At 43.3% G+C, this 20779-nt stretch overlaps 1 pseudogene; it reads right to left on the bottom strand.

Moving 5' to 3' along the window:
* Nucleotides 1-13106: 13106 nt before the first annotated feature.
* On the bottom strand, nucleotides 13107-18045 carry LOC138431266 (allergen Bos d 2-like; annotated as a pseudogene).
* Between the last annotated feature and the right edge of the window lie 2734 nt (nucleotides 18046-20779).

Here is a 20779-nt window from a genome sequence, read left to right as displayed (position 1 = left end):
TTTCTGTGGATCTTATAAAGCTATTTACTTTTAGACAAGCTGCAGTGGACCTGGACATTAAGTCTTCGCTGTAAATAAGAAATCACAGGACACTTGAGGTATTTCCAGGACAGTGATATTTATATTCTTGTCCATCCTCCAAGCGTCCAAGACACATATCCTCAACCTCTGTGTTATTTCGTTCCCATTGAAGAAGTCTGTTTAAGCTTATTTTCTACAAGTACAGATGGCACTGTCCAATTTAAGAAGATAAATATGAGTTGTCTCTACCAGGACTCAGTTCTCAGGGCCTTCCTCAGAGGGGTCTGCATGTTTTTTATGTTGAAATTGAAATATAGTTGATGTACAATATTTTTTGGTACTGGTATACCGTATAGGTATTCGTAATTTTATTGCTTCTTTTGAAGTTACAAGTATGCAGGCTTTGTTTTATTGCCTATGTAGTACAGTATATATTTATATGTTATTTATCTTAACATAGTAGTTTGTACGTCTTATTCTACTCTTCCTGTCTGAACCTACCACTTTCCTTCACCCCACTGGTTGCAACTAGTTTCTTCTCTGTATCTTTTTTGTTGTTGTTGTTATATTCTGGAGTTTGTTTTATTTTTTACTTTGCACATATAAGTGGGATGCAACACTTTGGCTCTCCATTCTTTTATTTTTTCTTCATCTTATTTTTCTGTAGGTCTATAAAAAACTTGGCATGTTATCATTCATAGAGTCCTGAACTGTCACAGCCATTTGCCATGATATTGTACGGTATTCGCCTTTCTCCATCTGACTGCTCTCACTTAGCATCATACCCTAAGGTCCATCCACACTGCTCTAAAATTCACATATTTATGGTTGGCAAGTATTCCACTGATTTGTGTATGCATATACACAAATAGATACCGGAGAAGGCAATGGCACCCCACTCCAGCACTCTTGCCTGGAAAATCTCACGGACGGAGGAGCCTGCTAGGCTGCAGTCCGTGGGGTCGCTAGGAGTCTGACATGACTGAGCGACTTCCCTTTCACTTTTCACTTTCATGCATTGGAGAAGGAAATGGCAACCCACTCCAGTGTGCTTGCCTGGAGAATCCCAGGGACGAGGGAGCCTGGTGGGCTGCCGTCTATGGGGTCGCACAGAGTCAGACATGATTGAAACGACTTAGCAGCATACACAGGTACGTCTGTGTGTGTATACGTATATAGATGTTCAAGCTGAATTTAGAAAAGGCAGAGGAACAAGAAATCAAATTGCCAACATCTATTGGATCATCCAAAAAGCAAGAGAGATCCAGAAAAGCATCTGTGTGTGTGTGTTAGTTGCTCAGTCGTGTCTGACTCTTTGCGATCCCACAGACTGTAACCAGCCAGGCTTCTCTGTCCATGGATTTCTCCAGACAAGAATACTGGAGTGGATTGCCATTCCCTTTTCCAGAGGAACTTCCCAACTCAGGGACTGATCTCTCGTCTCCTGCATCGCAGGAAGGTTCTTTACTCTTTGATCTACAGGTAAGTCCATCTACTTCTGCGTTATTGACTATGCCAGACTTTGACTATGTGGATCATAACAAAATGTGGAAAATTCTTCAAGAGATGGGAATACCAGACCAACTTACGTGCCTCTGGAGAAATCTGTACGCAGGTCAAGAAGCAACAGTTAGAACAGGACATAGAAGAATGGACTGGTTTCAAGTTGGGAAAGGAGTACATCAAGGCTGTATGTTGTCACCCTGCTGATTTAACTGATATGCAGAGTACATCATGAGGAATGCTGGGCTGGAAGAAGCACAAGCTGGAATCAAGACTGCCAGGAGAAATATCAGTAACCTCAGATATGCAGATGACACCACTGTTATGGCACAAAGTGAAGAACTAAAGAGCCTGTTGATGAAGGCTAAAGAGAAGAGTGAAGAAGCTGTCTTAAAACTCAACCTTCCAAAAACTTAGATCACAGCATCTGGTCCCATCACATCATGGCAAATAGAGGGGAAACAATGGAAACAGTGAGAGACTTTATTTTCTTGGGCTCCAAAATCACTGCAGATGGTGACTGCAGCCATGAAATTAAAAGTCACTTGCTCTCTGGAAGAAAAAGCTATGACCAACCTAGACAGCATATTGAAAAGCAGAGACATTACTTTGCCAACAAAGGTCCATCTACTAAGAGCTATGGTTTTTCCAGTGGTCATGTATGGATATGAGAGTTGGACCATAGAGATGGCTGAGTGCTGAAGAATTGATGCTTTTGAACTGTGGCGTTGGAGAAGACTCTTGAGAGTCCCTTGGCCTGCAAGGGGATCCAGCCAGTCAAACCCAAGGGAAATTAGTCCTGAATATACATTGGAAGAACTGATGTTGAGGGTGAACCTCTAATAATTTGGCCACCAGATGCGAAGAACTGATTCATTGGTAAAGACCCTGATGCTGGGAAAGATTGAAGGTGGGCGAGAAGGGGATGACAGAGGATGGCATCACCAACTCAATGGACATGAGTTTGAGCAAACTTGGGAAGATGATGAATGACCGGGAAACCTAGCTAGTTGCAGTCCATGGTGCTGCAAAGAGTCGGATATGACTGAACGACTGAACTGAACTAATGTATATAAATAAATATATATGCATAAACTTCCTATGCTTCTTTGGGCTTCCCAGGCAGTGCTAGTGCTAAAGAACCCACCTGCCAATGCAAGAGATGAGTGCAGATTCCGTCCTTGATTTGGGAAGATCCCCTGGAGAAGGAAATAGCAGCCAACTTCAGTGTTCTTTCCTGGAGAATCTCAGACACAGGAGCCTAGCGGGCTACAGTCCCTGGGGTCACAAGGGTTGGACATGACTTAGTGACTAAACCATCATCACCATGCTTTCTTTATATATTTTATTTAAATTTAATGAAAAATTTTCAACAGGAGAAAATTTTCATCTTCTGCCCCACTCAAGAATGCCTCCCAAATTTGTCTCTCCAATGTACTTTTGCCTTTAGGTTATAAACTACAGTCAGTGCAGCGTATGAGATTTCTGCCCTGCATGCAGCCCCTGACACTGAGATCCAGGTTCTTTCAACCATCCTCCTGCCTGTTGATGCATCAGGCAAACTAGATTAACGAACCTATGGGCAGCCACTCTCTAAATGACAGTCTCTTGGACAGTTTGCTTCCAGGATGCCACCAGCACGACGATGATCATCAGTTCAGTTCAGTCGCTCAGTCATGTCTGACTCTGTGACCCCATGGACTGCAGCACGCCAGGCCTCCCTGTCCATCAGCAACTCCCAGAGTTACTGAAACTCATGTCCATTGAGTCAGTAATTCCTTCCCACCATCTCATCCTCTGTCGTCCCCTTCTTCTCCTGCCCTCAATCTTTCCCAGCATCAGGGTCTTTTGAAATGAGTCAGCTCATCGCATCAGGTGGCCAAAGTATTGGAGTGTCAGCTTCAGCATCAGTTCCTCAAATGAACACTCAGGACTGATTTCCTTTAGGATGGACTGGTTGGATCTCCTTGCAGTCCAAGGGGCTCTCAAGAGTCTTCTCCAACATCACAGTTCAAAACCATCAGTTCTTCAGCGCTCAGGTTTGTTTTCAGTCCAACTCTCACATCCATACATGACTCCTGGAAAAACCATAGCCTTGACTAGATGGACAGTTGTCGGCAAAGTAATGTCTCTGTTTTTTAATATGCTGTCTAGGTTGGTCATAACTTTCCTTCCAAGGAGTAAGTGTCTTTTAATTTCATGGCTACAGTCACCATCTGCAGTGATTTTGAGCCCCAAGTCAGCCACTGTTTCCACTGTATCCCCATCTATTTGCCATGAAGTGACGGGACCAGATGCCATGATCTTAGTTTTATGAATGTTGAGCATCATCTTGTAGGATTTGAAATAGCTCAACTGGAATTCCATCACCTCCACTAATTTTGTTCATAGTGATGTTTCCTAAGGCCCGCTTGACTTCACATTCCCAGTTGTCTGGCTCTAGGTGAGTGATCACACCATTGTGATTATCTGGGTCATGAAGATCTTTTCTGTACAGTTCTGTGTATTCTTGCCACGTCATCTTAAAATCTTCTGCTTGTGTTAGGTCCATATCATTTCTGCCTTTATTGAGCCCATGTTTGCATTAAATGTTCCCTTGGTACCTCTAATTTTCTTGAAGAGCTCTCTAGTCTTTCCCATTCTACTGTTTTCCTCTATGTCTTTGCACTGATCACTGAGGAAGGCCTTCTTATCTCTGCTTCTTATTCTTTGGAACTCTGCATTCAGATGCTTATATCTTTCCTTTTCTCCTTTGCTTTTCACTTCTCTTCTTTTTGCAGCTATTTGTAAGGCCTCCCCAGACAGCCGTTTGCTTTTTTGCACTTCTTTTCCATGGGGATGGTCTTGATCCCTGTCTCCGGTACAATGTCACAAACCTCCGTCCATAGTTCATCAGGCACTCTGTCTGTCACATCTAGTCCCTTAAATCTATTTCTCACTTCCACTGTATAATCATAAGGGATTTGATTTAGGTCATACCTGAATGGTCTACTGGTTTTCCATACTTTCTTCAATTTGAGTCTGAATTTGGCAATAAGGAGTTCATGATCTGAGCCACAGTCCACTCCAGGTCTTGTTTTTGCTGACTGTATAGAGCTTCTCCATCTTTGGCTGCAAAGAATATAGTCAATCTGATTTTGGTGTTGACCATCTGGTGATGTCCATGTGTAGAGTCTTCTCTTGTGTTGTTGGAAGAGTGTGTTTGCTATGACCAGTGCACTCTCTTGGCAGAACTCTATTAGCTGTCGGGAGCCAGCATGAGGAATTCCACTCGTGACAAGGTCATGCGGCAGAACTCTGATGGCAAGGCTAATCAGACCTCAGGTTTTCCCCCTGGAATTTCCTGAGCATCCACCCCTCAAAAATAAGAATCTGCCTGCTTTTCCACTCTTCTAATATTCTCTGGAAAAAAGTCAAATCAGGGCTTTAGTCTTCTGCATTTGAAAGGGATGTTTCAGTTAAAACCCCCTCTGATAGCTCTCTAGCTTGCCTAACAGGTTCCCTCGGACCTCTTACAGCTTGTGAATTGCTTACAGGCCCCCAACTGCGAGAAGCATAAAGCTTAAAAGCATCTTAAAGATACAGAGCCTTTTCTAAAGAGTTAAAAATTATATTGGTAGAGGGTTTTCACTGTTGACTCAATGACTGCTGCCAGGCCTCCGTATTCTTTACCTTTTTGGCACCTGGGAGGATGTTAATCAATGTAAACGAGATATGGAAAAAGATATATAGTAGTTTTGATGTTACCAACACTAGACTTTTGAGTTAATTACTTTTCTCTTTGTTATATATCACTGCACTCCTCTTGTGTCCTTGCTACTTAAGAATGCAACTTTATTTAGTGCTTTCTGAGAGGGGCACCAGACTTTGGGAAGATCAACACAAATAAGTCTTCTGGTTGACAAACCCTTATCAGAAAAAAGGCTGCAAAATGTTAATTTGCCCTTTTTGGCCAGAAGATGATGTAAATCACCTAAGACTTGTGTATACAATTAGGTATGCAGAGAGAAAAGCCTGGTTTTGATAACAGTCTGGACTGCTAACGCTGCATAACTTTGTGTTAACCATTGATCTCCATGTTTTATCAAAAGTATAAAAGGCCTTCTGAACAATAGAGGACAGAGCCAGTCGCTGGACTGGTTTCCCCCGTGTCTCCTCTTTACTCTAATTTCAGGCGGAATTCCCATCTGGAGCGGGGTGGCTCACTAAGTCTACTTACTTGCCCTGGTTTTTAAGACCCGCATGAAAGGGAGCTTAAGGAGGGGCACCCTTAGATATTCAAGTGGGCGCTGGTGGCCCAGCATAGATAGTGCAGGCTCCTTGTCTGGAACTTTATTGGCCTTCCCCATAAGCCAAGTTATTCAGCCTTCTTTCTCCCCTTAATATTCCTACTATACTATTGTTTCTTAATCTAATCTTATATTAATAAACAAATAAGTCTTTCCTCGCCAACGCCGTCCTCGCTTTGAATTCCCTGGATTCACCGGGGCTGGACCCGGCAATTAGCCTTTGCCCTGCTTCATTCTGTACTTCAAGGCCAACTCTGCCTGTTACTCCAGGTGTCTCTTGACTTCCTGCTTTTGCATTCCAGTCCCCTATAATGAAAAGGACATCTTTTGGGGGTGTTAGTTCTTGAAGGTCTTTTAGGTCTTCATAGAACCATTCAACTTCGGCCTTTTCAGCATTACTGGTCAGTACATAGACTTGGATCGCCATGAATTTGAATGGTTTGCCCTGGAAACGAACGGAAACCATTTTGTTGTTTTTGAACTGCATCCAAGTACTTCATTTACAACTCTCTTGTTGACGGTGATGGCTACTCCATGTCTTCTAAGACGGCAAGACAGTAAGTGTGGCGAGTTCGCATTTAGAACCAAACCCTGTTCCTGCCAGAGACTCTCAGAGGGCCCAAACAAACCTTGTGCTCACCAGAGATCCCACAGAGACTGAGGCAGAACTGTGTTTGGGCATCTCCTGCGGAGGTACATGTCAGCTGTGGTCCACCTCACCGACAGGGGCTCTGGGTGTGGCTATGACATAAATCGTCTTGGAGGAGGTCGCCATTAGCCCCACTATAGAGAAGCCAGAACTTACAAAGATTGGGAAATAGACTCAGAGGACACAACAGAACCTTGTTCTCCAGGACTCAAGAGAAACGAACACTGACCCCATAGGAGACATGCCTGTGGGTGTCCAGGAGTCTCTGGCGACGGTGTGGGTCAGTGTTGGCCTGCTGCAGGGGTGTGGGTATGGGCTGTGGCAATGCATGCTTGGGATGTTTTGATGGAGGTCACCATTTTCTTCATTACTGCCACCATAGTTTGAGTGAAGTGAAGTGAAGCCACTCAGTCATGTCTGACTCTTTGGGACCCCATGGACTATAGCCCACCAGGCTCACCGGTCCATGGAATTTTCCAAGCAAGCATACTGGTGTGGGTTGCCATTTCCTTCTCCAGGGGATCTTCCCAACCCAGGGATCGAACCTCGGTCTCCAGCATTGCAGGCGGATTCTTTACCATCTGAGCCACCAGGGAAGCCTCCATAGTTTGGCCCTTCGGTTCGGCAGTAGTCAGCCACACGGTCAGGGTCTCTGGGTATGGGAATGGCATTAATCCTCTTGGAGGAGGTCGCCATTAACCCCACTATAGAGAAGACAAAACTTATATAGGACTGGGAAATATACTCAGAGGGCACAACAGAAGCTGGTGTACCAAGACTCAAGAGAAATGAACACTGACCCCATAGGAGATATGCCTGTGGGTGTCTGGGAGTCTCTGGCGACGGCCTGGGTCAGTGTTGGCCTGCTGCAGGGTTGGGGGCATGGACTGTAGCAGAGCATGCCTGGGATCTTTTGAGGGAAGTCACCATTTTCTTCATTACCCCCACCATAGTTTGGCCCCAGGTAAATAGGGAGAATCCCAGGGGTGGGGGAGCCTGGTGGGCTTCCGTCTATGGGGTCGCACAGAGTTGGACATGACTGAAGGGACTTAGCAGCAGCACAAAATGACAGGGAGAGAACACAGCTCCACCCATCAACAGAAATTGGATTAAAGGTTTACAGAGCATGGCCCCGCCCATCAGAGCAAGAGCCAGTATCCCCCTCAGTCAGTCTATCCCATCAGGAAGCTTTCATAAGCCTCTTACCTCTCTCCATCAGAGGGCAGACAGACTGAAAACCAGCATCACAGAAAACTAACCAGTCTAGTTGCATGGACCACAGCCTTGTCTAAACTCAGTGTAACTATGAGCCCGGTGTGTAGGGCCACCCAAGACGGACGGATCATTGTGAAGAGTTCTGACAAAATGTGGTCCCCTGGAGAAGCGAACGGCAAGCCACTTCAGTATTCCTGCCTTGAGAGCCCTATGAACAGTATGAAAAGGCAGAAAGATAGGACACTGAAAGAGGAACTCCCCAGGTTGGTAGGTGCCCAGTATGCTACTGGAGATCAGTGGAGAAATAACTCCAGCCAGAATGAAGAGATGGAGCCAAAGCAAAAACAACACCCAGTGGTGAATGTGACTGGTGATGGAAGCAAGGTCAGATACTATAAAGAGCAATATTGCATAGGAACCTGGGATGTTAGGTCCATGAATCAAGGCAAACTGGAAGTGATCAAACAGGAGATGGCAAGAGTGAACGTCGACATTTGAGGAATCAACAAAGTAAAATGCACCGGAATGGCTGAATTTAACTCAGATGACCATTATGTCTACTACTGTGGGCCAGAATCCATTAGTAGAAGAAATGATGACCATGGTAATAATAAAAAACGAAAACGCATGGATCCTGATTAGAGCTGTAAAATACAAAAATTAAACTAGACCTGTGTTACTGAACTGAGCTGTACAGCTGAACTGAAAGAAGAGTTTTTAAAACTCTTGGTTGAGATGTAACGGACACACAACAGAAACTCACATATTTCTGATTGTACAGTGGATAAACTTTGGATGAATAGAGCTGTGAAACCTTTTCCCCAGTTAGTATCTGAGTATATCTGTCAGCTTCAAAACTATCCTTGGGCTCCCTGATGATACCTACTTCTGCCCTTTTCAACCACCTCCCCCAGCCCAGACTTGGGAACCCACTCCTCAGTTTGCAGGCACAATAGGTTAATTGGTATTCTTTAGAATTTTTCAAACTTTGAATCTGTGTGTGTGTGTCTGGCTTATTTCCGTCAGCATATTCGTTTGAGCAAAACCTAAATTTTTGTATTCCCATGGGCCCTGCATGATGTCTTCAGGGTATGTCCCACTTTTATCCTTTGCAGTGTTGATGGATACATGTTCATAGGCAGGTTTTCTAAGGAACTAAGCTGCTCATCGGCTGGGTCGTCACTTAGGGGTGGAACTGCTGGGTCTCAGTGACTTCTGAGTCTTGATTCCTGCCTACAGGAAACGAGAGTCGCCTTTGCTCTGTCCTTGCCAGCATTCCATGCGCCCAGTCGTGTTCCGTTTAGATAAGTGTGTGGTGGTATGCAGTTACACTTGTGATTTCCATTTCCTGAATGAATACAGAGGGGGAGCTGCCATTTGTCTATTCTCTTTGTGAAGTGTCTCTGCAAGTCATTTGTTCCTTCCTGAGTTTATTAAGGTTTTATTTTTTATGCAGTTTGTAGGTTTGTAAGATATTCTGGATATGAGTCCCTTTTCAGATAGGGACTCAATATCTTTCCCCCATCGCTGGCTTGTCTTCTGCTTCCGTAAGGTTGTCCCCCAAAGATGCAAATATTTTGACTGAGGCCTGGTTATTAACATAGTGTTCCCAGTGTGGGATCCTGCTTGGTGTATATCCTAATCAGTAACTATGCAAACTTTGTCCACAGTGTATCCACGTGTGTTTTGCCTCTAGAGTCTTTCTTGCTTTCTGTCTTACACAGGTCTGTGAGTCTCTCTGTGTAACTTGTAAAACACGTAGCAATGCATGGGCTGAAGTGATTATTATTATTATTTTTTTGGTCATATGAATTTCCAATTTCCCTGACAGTTTTCCCTATACGATAATTATTTTACTGAATTTCCTTTGTTACTGTATCCAAAGTCTATTTGTCTGTATATTCCTGTCCCTTTCCCAGGAGCAGATTTGGTTGTGTTTTGGTATATCTTTCCCCACTCTAGATTCCTTCCTTTGGGCAAGGCAAAGACAGTCGGAGGATGAAGGTCATATGACTAGCCTTCAGCAAATCTGTGCCGAAAGCAAAATGTTCACGGTTCACAAGCTTGTGAAAATAGGATTTTCATCCATTTATGCATCTTAGAGTATTGCATGTATGTTTTGATTTTCACAAAGGGTGTCTGAAATAGCAAGACATTAGTTTTGCTACATTTTGGAGCCAGAAGAAATAATCCTTGAGTAAATGCTGGCTGCAGAGTTTTCAACAGAAGTAGATATTTACTTTCAAACATAAGGCTTTAATTGACGTAAGTTCTACTTTCTTTCTTTCTTTCTTTTTTTTTTTGTATGTGTTTTTCTGTTTACTGTATTATCTGAAGAGCTCATGTGATTTAAAGAAAGATGTAATGAACAGCATGGTGACTATGATGAATAGGATTGCACATACACCTATCCATTGATTAGGGCAGAACTTTAAGTGTTTTTATCTCCAACACACACACACACACACACGCGCACACACACACACACACACACACACACACACACACGGGCTTACTACGTGAGGAGACCAATGTATTATTTAACTTGTGTCTTATGTAAATCACCAGCGACGTTTTTTTTCTCTGACTCTACCTTCCTGCTCGTTAACTCCCTGGAAAGTCCTGAGTTCCTAGATTCAGTGGATTAAATGTAATGCACTTGTGATAGAGGATCCCTCTTTCCCAGGATTTGCTATAGCCTCAATTGGATAATGTTCCTTGAAAGTAATTTTTCAGATAAAATTTTTTAATGGTTCATGTTTCTTACCTGATTCCTACTGTTGTTTTCATGATTCAATCTGCACCTTTTACTGTTAGAATTTTTAAGACACTTTTAATGGTGTGTCTCAGTAGTGATACTTCTTATAACCTCTGCTCAGGTGTTTTTTTTTTTTAATTTAAAAACACAGACTGGGCCTCAGTGCTGTGCTCTGAGTGCTTTTCTCTACTTGCAGTTCAAGCGCTTCTCATGGGGACAGTTCTATCTTTCAAGCTCTTTAGCACAAACACAAGTCCATGGGCTTGTCATTCAGCACGTGGGATCTTCCCCGATGAGGAATTCAGTCTGTGTCCCCTGCATTGGCAGGTGGATTCTGAACTAGTGGGCCTCTGGAGAAGTCCCTCTGCTCAGATGTTTTGGTTTGTTTCTTAGAATTAGTTGGTTTTTTTTTTTTTAACTTTTTGTTGTTGTTGTTGTTGTTTAATTTTTTACTTTTTTTAAAAAAATTTTTATTTTTACTTTATTTTACTTTACAATACTATATCGGTTTTGCCATACATTGACATGAATCCACCACGGGTGTACACGCGATCCCAAACATGAACCCCCCTCCCACCTCCCTCCCCACAACATCCCTCTGGGTCATCCCCGTGCACCAGCCCCAAGCATGCTGTATCCTGCATTTTAGGCTGGCTTCCTTGGGTGAGACCTAAGTGAGCATAGCTTCACTCTTCCCAGAGCTATTAGCAGCTGCCCTCCACTCTTCCGCAGTAGCAATACTGGACACCTTCCAACCTGGAGGGCTCATCTTTCACTGTCATATCTGTATGCCATTTGACACAGCTCATGCAGCTCTCCAAGCAAGAAAACTGGAGTTGGTTTGCCATGCGTTCCTCCAGGGAATCACGTTCACCTTCTGCCAGAACTCTCCACTGTGACACGTTTGTCATTGGTGGCCCTACACGAAACGGCTCATAGCTTCACTGAGTCATGCCTTTCAGCACACAGGCAGTAGTTCAGGAAGGGGGCACAGCTTATTCGTCAACCAATACTGTTCCATTTTCTGTCGACAACTTGAGTCAATGGACACAAACACCTGGACCTTGGAGAGCCGTGTGTGGTTGTAACATGCATTCAAGGTGCATGCAGCTTGCAACGAGTCCTGGCAGGCGACATCCCCAGTGCCCTGTTTTGTCTTCCCTGTCACTTCTCAGCCTTTCAGCTGCACCGAGCCTTCCACATCCTCAGGAGCCTACCAGGGGGCTCCAGAGTGGTGTAGGACTGCCTCATCTTTCCCATACCACTTACAGACTTTTCTGATCTCTTGTCTGGTCCAGTGTCATGACCTGCGGGGGTGCCCTTGATTCTCCTTTTGCCCATCAGTTGGCAGCAATCCATGCCTATCACTTTGAAAAGTGTCTGATGAGGGGCTTTTATACAGAACTGTAGGTAGCTTAGCACCTGCAGCAGCATCAAGGCCTCTGCCTCCGGGATTTGAGCTGGAGAGTGGCTGCCCCGAGTCAGACACTGCAGACCCCATGCTTTGTAAATACCACCCGAGCTCTTTCTCGGTAAACACTGTTCATGTCTGTTGTTTGTGTGTGTGTGCTCAGCTGAGAAATCAGGTCTGACTCTTGCAACCCCGTGGACTCTAGCCTGCCAGGCTCCTCTGTCCGTGGGATTCTCCAGGTGAGAATTCTGGAGGGGGCTACCTCTTCCTTTTCCAGTGCATCTCCTTGGCCCAGGGATTGAACCTGCGGCTCAGGTGTCTCCTCTCTTTGTAGGTGTATCTTTTTTCCCCACTGCACTTCCTGGAAGCGCATGTAAGACTGCATTCTGCAACATCCTTACCACCCCTGGCAAAGCCACAGCAGATGAACGCTGCTTAACACCATAGTTCAGTTTTTATTTCAGGTGCCACTTGGAACAGCTCAGATTCTGTTTGTAGTAGTCTGACTAACCAGTTCCATCTCTCACATGACATCTGGTCAGAAGCTTATATCACCATATAAAAGTACCATCTGTGGTTTATTCTCCCTTCTCGAAAAGAGACTTGTGTGATTCACACCATGCGTCCTATGTAGATAAATGTATACTTTTTTAGATTCTTCTTCGTCAGGTTATTACAAGACATTGGGTATAGTTCTCTCTGCTCTTCAGTAGGTCTTTGCTGTTTATTTTACATATTTTAGTGTGTATTTGCTAATTTACCCCTTGCCTGCTTCCCCTTTGGTAACCATTAGTTTTTTCTCTGTTGAGAGTCTGTTTCTGTTTTATTAATGGCTCATTTGCATCGTAGTTTAGATTCCACATGGAAGTGATAAAACCATGTTTCGCTTTCCTTTGTGACTTGCTTAGGAAGATCATCTCTAGCTCCATGCATGTTGCTGCAAATGGCCTATTTCATCCTTTTTTTCATGGGTGGGCAATACTCCACTGTGTATGCATCTCATTGTTAAAGCAGTGAACGCCTCCCCCCACCAAAGTGTTAGCCTAGTGTAAAAAAGCTCAGTGTTATACGTGGTATATTTCTACTCACCCAACTGATTCTCTCTGTTCTTGTGGAGGACAATTGTCTGAGAAGGAGAATGAACATGGGGAATAATGACCATTGACATGCCTTTATTTCCAAGAATTTTTCATAACAGCTCTTTACGAAGATGTCTGTGCCAAGGGGCATTTTGAATTGAATGTCCTAGGGATGTGGTTTTCATTTCAGATACCTGTTGTCCTCTGGGGCTTTACCTGTTTCAATGACATTTTCTATATTTTCATTTGGAATCCCTCTTTCATTGTTTAGCTCCAGATACTTTTGAAGTTTTTCTTGAGTGAAACTGTCTCCTTCTGCCAGATTTCATAGCAAACAGGGCGGAAGAGGTGTGCCTTAGAATCTTTCATAGGTTATAGAGAGTCACCTGGCTCGTACCTGTAGTGATGGGTAAGCCTCACCAACACTGCTGCCCTCCACCATCACCTAGGCAGTGCTCTCCAGATAGTTTTCCACAGAGGTGCCCAAGTGTGCACACTGGTCTTCAGCTGGGTCCGTGGTGGTAGAGTCCACACGGTTAACATGTTCCACTCCTCACAGCTCCCGAGTGAGCTACAGATCATTCAGCTCTGAGCTTAAGCATGCCCCAGGGAGATGCAGTCTTTCGTGGAACGTCGAAGAAGGCCATGGACAGTCTGAGACTCAGAACTCCCCCCAACTCTAACTCTTCCTGTCCATTTTGTCCACATCCTAGAAGTCCATCCCTGAGGTTTTCATGATCCCTCCTGAAATGAATGCGGCGGGGGAATGATTTGGATTTTTCAGAAGCACACGGACCCCATTGAGACAGTGCAGGACCCTGTGATCCTTGCTCCACTCAGCATGATTTTGGCCTGCCTTCTGTCTGTGAAAGATTCTACTCAAAGAATAAGTTTAAGCAGAGCAGTAAGAACCTGGGAAATAAGGAAGCCAGTCAAAGGAGAGCAAATAATGGTGTGTTCGTGAAGCAAAGACAAGGACCTCTATTTCCTCCCCAAGGGGCAATAGATACCGTTTGGGGCCATTCTGTGAGCTGTCTTATAGACACTGAAAGCCGCACCCAGTGGACAGGTTAACTTCAGGATGACCAGACTGTAACCGTGACATAAGCTGCCACGATTCAGAGAATTGACGTCAAGGACATGGGATTACAGTGACCCTGGAGCTGTCGATTAACTGTGCTTGAAACAGTCATGATGATGCTGGTCAGACCACCAATCAAGTTCAAAGTGACTGTCTGAGTTGACTCTGTTGTTTCTGCAAGGAGCCTGTTTCCTCTGTCTATAGAACTCTAACTTCCTGAATGTCAGTTGTGGGGTGGGGCATTCAGCCTTTGTACAGAAGTCCACCCTCCACCCAGTTGTCAGCATCTGAACGAAAGAAGACTTTTCTTTCTATGAAGCTGGCGTCTCATTTGGCTTTTGAAGGGTGGGCAGCAGGAACCCACTTTTGGTAACCACATCACAGATGCTACTGAGGAAAAAACTCATGCTTTGTCATCCTCAAAGACCAGACACAACACCCACCCATCTCCAGTGAGGGTATAATATGAGAAAGGATAGAGGGACATGTCAGTGAATCCAGGGGATTGGCCAGATTGCAGAAAGACTGACATTCCTGACCACACTGCCTCTGCAGTCTTCAATATGGTCCAGTGGTATATGCAGAGCTTTGGGTTCAGGTTCAGGCAGTACTTTCATGACTGTGATAAAGAAGAAAGTGTTTGTGGTGGAGATGAATGCAGTCATGGCCGGGACCTGTGAGTCTGCTAAACTCCGAGTTAAACCTTGGTTCTTTTTGGTGTCAGGACCCGGCAACTCTGTTGTGTGATACTCGGCGAGAAAGTCATGGAGCATCCTAGAATATTTCATTTGAAGTCTGGGATAAGTGTATCTCATTTTTTTTAATAGTTCTTGAGCTCTGCTTTTATTTTTAAATTTATTTATTTTTTAATTGAATGAGCTCTGCTTTCATAATTTTTTTAAATTTATTTTTAATTCATTTTTAAAATTATTTTATTATTATTATTATTATTTTTTTTTTACTTTACAATACTGTATTGGTTTGGGAACTTATGTATCTCATTTTTAAAAGAGCCATCTGATAGAATCCCCAGTGGATACATTTCCTCATTTTTCTAGCAGACAACCTTTCTATATCCCTGACTCATGTCCTGTGAAGTCTGAATTCTCCATGTGAACACACATTTGTTCCAGTGTATTCCATATAAGGTTCTGTGCTTAGTCACTCAGTCATGTCCAACTCTTTGTGACCCCATGGACTGTAGCCTATCAGGCTCCTCTTTCCATGGGTATTTTCGAGGCAATAATATTCGTGTGGGTTCCCATGCCCTCCTCCAGGGAATCTTCCCAACCCAGGGATCAAACCCAGGTGTCCCTCACCGCAGGTGGGTTCTTTCCAATCTGAACCACCAGTCAGGCCCTGATATAAGTTATGTGTGTACCTCTCTCCTTTCTGTAAAAACACTGATCGTGTGAACACATCTAGTTTATATTGGGTAAGCTACAGTACCTACCGGCAACTTCAGTTACTTTTGTGATCTTCTGTCCATCATCATTTTCAAAATTAGTTACCAGCATGTTATCTGGTACATGAATCAGCTGCAAAACATTTATACCCGTGTCTATAACAGAAGGAAAAAAAATCAAACTTCAATATGATTAACTTCTTTTCATTTGAGAGTGTCTTATTCTTCACATGCAATCATCAGTCTTCCCTCAGATGGTTGACTCTATCTCACTGAGATTTCTAGCGATGTGCTGTTAGAACTGGTTAGTGAACTAGTTAGCAAACTAGGAAAGCTTTCTCCGCACCCCGTTCTCCTGAAGAGAATGAAGACTTCCCGTCTTCTAGACTGCGCAGTTGGTGGATGAGTCAAAAGTTGCTTATTGCAGCTCTAGTAGGTTTGAATCTCAACCATCTCATGCGAGCTCACAAGAGCTGACTGTTAAATATTCAGGAATTTTGTGACCCAGTTTGCCAGTACAAAATGGTTAGAAAGGAATTCAAAAATTTTAAATGAATGATATTTAAATCAAAGTTAGTACATCATCCAGAGTTATTTAGTAGTAGAAGGGCTAATTGAAGACGCACAGATGAGTCTATGGCAAAATGTCAGACGCATAAACTCTGAAATGATTGCAGATTTCTTCCTGTGGCTGTGTTCCCACAGCTGAAAAATAAAATAAATGCAGCAGACCAAGATTAGAGTGCTCTATTGTACATTTTTTCCCGTCATCATGAAACATCGACATTTGATCACTGGATAGAATATTACAGTATTGATATTAATATTTGAGATTTATTTCCTGTTATTTTATTACAGATAGAAACCTATGCTAATTACCCTTTCAAGTTATGTATTAATATTCCTATTTGAGAATTATTTCTCCTTATTTTAAGCTATAGAGATAGAAGTCTATGCTAAAAGTCCCTTTCAAATTATGTAAAATTAAGTTTGAAATTTTCACTCTTATTTTAGCTGTTGTCATTTTAGGGCTTTAAGTTAATTTTGTTCTACTTACCAAACTTGCTAATGAAAAACTTTTAATATTTAAAGAATTTCTTTACTTAAAGCAAAATTCATCATGTAGGTCAAGTGAAAGAAAAAATTGTGAAAAAGTCCTTATTATCCTATGTAGGTTATTTCAGTTCTCCATGCCCAAGAAACGTGAGGAGTCAATGTTCTGGGGCTTTTTCTCAGAGACCATCAGTGGCCACATTCGACCCTTGAACCTCATCCTGGTGTTGTGGGAAAGAATTGATTGTTAAAAAATTAAATGGCTTTTCCAAGGTTGCCCTGGTAATGAGTAGAGGAAATAGTTCACCGATCTAGACATCTAGTTGTCTTGGATGAAACGGAGACTATCAATCTGAACACGTTCTTTGGTTTGGGGAAGACAACCCGAGAAGCTGCAATACTCACATCCTATTTCGTAAACTTCTCCTCCTTCTCTCTTTAGCACTTCTGTGAATAATTGGCATCTCCCGTCAATCTTGAAAAGCCAACAGACAAGACATTCCTTCATCACCATTCACTCCCCAGGGCTTGAGGACACCCTTCTTGGAATAGAGTTTGCACACCCAACTTCACAGCCATGACTCACACCTCTCAGTGCACATGGAGACCAGACCCCATGTCAGAAGTCATGTTCTCCGTGGAGGCAGATTGTGCTTACTTGGCATACAATGTAAGGGAGACGTATTCACAGTCATTGATACATTCAGTCTGAGGATAGTAACCCCTCAGTGGGCCCCCTTCCACAACCTTCTCCTTGTTGTCTGCGGTGCATAAATGGTGCGCCACTCTCCTGTAACCTAAGAAGGAAGTTGCTCATAAATGCCAGTCCATCTCTTCTCTGGTTACTCACCAATATACAGCACCACTATGCTTCTGCATTTACCACAGAAAAGATGTAAATTAAATCTTATTAAGCAAAGAGGAGTTATACCCCCTACCTTGCTGAATAACACGACATGAAATCGTCTTTCCTGTTGGAGCAGAAAACATCAAATTCAGAGATTTTAGCAGAGAATTCAGAGTTATTTGAAATAAATGAAACAATGACAATAAAGATTGTCACAGTTCATAACTTTCTGAATGATAGCACTTTTTTTTAACATACAGACAAGATTAAAAAAGAAAAAAAAGGGAAAGAGCAGATAGACAGAGGGTGATATTATGCTCATGTAGATACGTGGACCAAGATATGTATACAAGCTGTTCATGTATAGAAACATATAAAAGAATATCTGTGCCACATGCACACACAACCTCGCAGACACACACACGCAAACACACACTCACACACTCAAACAAGCAAGACCTCCTAGCAGATCAGCTCATGCTGGGTACCTTTGAGGGGTCTATCTCAGCTGGAGTTTCCTGGGCGGCACAAACCAGGACAAGGACAAGACTCAGCAACAGAACCTGCAACTTCTGACTCTCATCATCCTTCTACAGAATCTGAGGGTGCCCAGTTACTGGACAGAATGTGCATTGCTTCCACTTTTTATAGGACCCGTCTCTTGGCAGAGTACATAGTGATCTGACAGTGTTTAATCACAAGACGTAGGTTACATAGATGTGGTCTTCTGACATCCTGGTTGGCAGCGGAGCATTTTGGCATTCTGTGCTTCTTATACAACTCCTGTGTTTTATCTTTCACATTGAAGAGGTCTGTTTAAGCTTATTTTCTAAAACTGATGATGGCGCCTTCAGTTTAAGAAGATAAATATCTGGTGTCTACCAGGAATCAGTTATCAGGGCATTCCTCAGAAAGGTCTATATTATTTGAATATTGAAATTGAAATATAGTTGATGCACAATATTTTTTGTTACAGGTGTACCTTATAGGAGGTATTCATAATTTTATTTCTCTTTCTGAAGTTATATAAATATTGGCTTTTTTATTCCCTGTGTTGTACAATCTTTATTTTTCAGATAATCTTTGTCCATTATTTATCTTATACATAGCACTTTGTACCTCAAGTTCCATTTCCTCGTGTGTGTGTTTCCAACTTCTTTCCCTCCGCATATTTGTCTGAATAAACATCTATATTTTTTTATAGACTGTTCCCATTACCCCTGCATAGTATCATCAGGATATGTCCCATTTTTATCCATGCCAGTGTGGACGGATGCATGTTCATAGACGAGTCTTTGTACGGAAGTGAGCCATCTTATCTTCTGGGGAGAGACTTGGGCGTGGAACTGTTGGATCTCAATGCCTTCTGATTTTCGATTCCTGCCAACAGGGAATGAGACTTTCCATTGCTCCATCCTTGCCAGGACTCAGTGGGGTCAGCCATTTTCATTTTATTATTATAATAATGTGTGATTGTATCCAGTTTCCATGGTACTTTCCATTTCCTGAAAGAATAAAGAGGTGGAATTGCCGTTTGTCTATTTTCTCTGTTAAGTGTCTCTGCAAGTCACTTGTTCATCACTGAGTGAATTATTTGTTTGTTTTCTATGAAGTTATTACGTTTTTCAACACATTCTGCACACGAGTCTCTTTTCAGATGGAGATAGGCCAATAGATTTCCCCCATCGTTGCTGGCTTCTCTTGTGTTTCCTTAAGCTTGTCCCTCAAAGATGTAAATATTTTAATTGAGGCTTGATTATTCATGTTCTGTTCCCAGTGTGGGATCCTGGTTGGTGTATATTCTAATCAGTAACAACCTAATCTTTAGTCAGAGATTATCCACCTCTTCACCTCTAGAGTCTTTCTTGCTTTTGCTCTTAAATGTACGTCTATGAGTTTCTGTGTAAATTGTCAAACATGGAGCAATGAAAGGATTGAGCTCTCGGTATCTTTTTTGCATGTGCGTTTCCAATTTCTCCAATAGTTTTCCCTATAAAATTATTATCTTCTTCTGAATCTCCTTTGCATCTGTTTCCAAAATCTGTTTGTCTCTATATTCCAGTCCCTTCCCCTAGAGCAGATTTCTCTGTGTTCTGGTTTGTGTTTCCCCATTCTTGATTCATTTTTGGGGGGCAGTCTTAAAGACAGTTAGAACGGTAAAGCGTCTGTCTACAGTGCGGGAGACTCGGGTTCAATCCCTGGGTTGAGAACATCTGCTGGAGAAGGAAATGGCAATCCACTCGAGTACTATTGCCTGGAAAGTCCCATGTTCAGAGGAGCCTGGGGGTCCAGGCTGGGAGTCCATAGGGTCGCAAAGAGTTGGACATGACTGAGCGACTTCACTTACTTACTAAAGACAGTTAGAACGTGAAGATCACATGCGTGGCCTTCAACAAGTTTGTCTCAAAAGCAAAGCTTTCATGGTTCACAAGCTTGAGAAGATAGGATTTCTCATCCATTTATGGATATTCGAAAGTGAAAGTAATTCAGTCACATTCAGCTCTTTGTGACCCCATGGACTATAGAGTCCCTGGAATTCTCTAGGCCAGAATACTGGAGTGGGTAACTGTTCCCTTCTCCATGGTATGTTCCCAACCCAAGGATTGAACCCAGGACTCCTGCATTGCAGGCAGATTCTTTACCAGCTGAGGCACCAGGGAAGCCAGAGTAGTGTGTGTTTCATTTTACTGAGGGTGTCTGAAAGAGCAAGACATTAGTTTTGCTACGTTTTGGAGCCAAAACACATAACTGTTGAATAAATGCTGGCTGCAGATAAGGAAATGGAAACCTACTCCCGTGTTCTTGCCTGGAGAAATCCAGGGATGGAGGAGCCTGGTGGGGTACCGTCTATGGGGTCGCACAGAGTCAGACACAGTACTGAAGCGAGTTAGCAGCAGCAGTAGCAGCTTCATCCTTTCTGGGGCTATTAGGAGTCGCTCTCCACTCTTCCCCAGCAGCAATATTGGACACCTTCCAACCTGGCGGGCTCATCTTTCAGTGTCATGTCTGTTTGCCTTTTTATACAGCTCATGGGGTTCCCACAGCAATGATACTGGAGCGGTTGGCCATGCGCTCCTCCAGTGGGTCACGTTCTCTCGGAACTCTTCACTATGGTCTGTCCTGCCTTGGGTGGCCCTGCACGAAAAGTTTCATAGCTTCACTGAGTTATGCCAGCCCCTTCAGCACACAAGGCAGTGATCCAGGAGAGGGTATAGCTTAGTCGTCAACCACTACTGTTCCATTTTCTGTCAACAACTCCAGTTAATGGATACAAATATCTTGACCTTGGAGACCACAGTGTGGTTGTTACAAGCAATTAAATGCATCTAGTTTACAAAGAGCCCTGGCAAGGTGGGTGCCCAGTGCCCGATTTTGCCTTTCCTCTCACTCCTGCAGGATTTCAGGTGCACCCAGCCTTCCTTATCCTCAGAAGCGCATGACAGACGACTGAGTTGTCTAGGACTGCCT

The sequence above is a fragment of the Ovis canadensis genome, chromosome Y (assembly GCF_042477335.2).
Source record: "Ovis canadensis isolate MfBH-ARS-UI-01 breed Bighorn chromosome Y, ARS-UI_OviCan_v2, whole genome shotgun sequence".
NCBI lineage: Eukaryota > Metazoa > Chordata > Mammalia > Artiodactyla > Bovidae > Ovis > Ovis canadensis.
The sequence above is the reverse complement of the archived record's forward strand: the minus strand, read 5'-3'. Positions and strand labels throughout refer to the sequence as shown.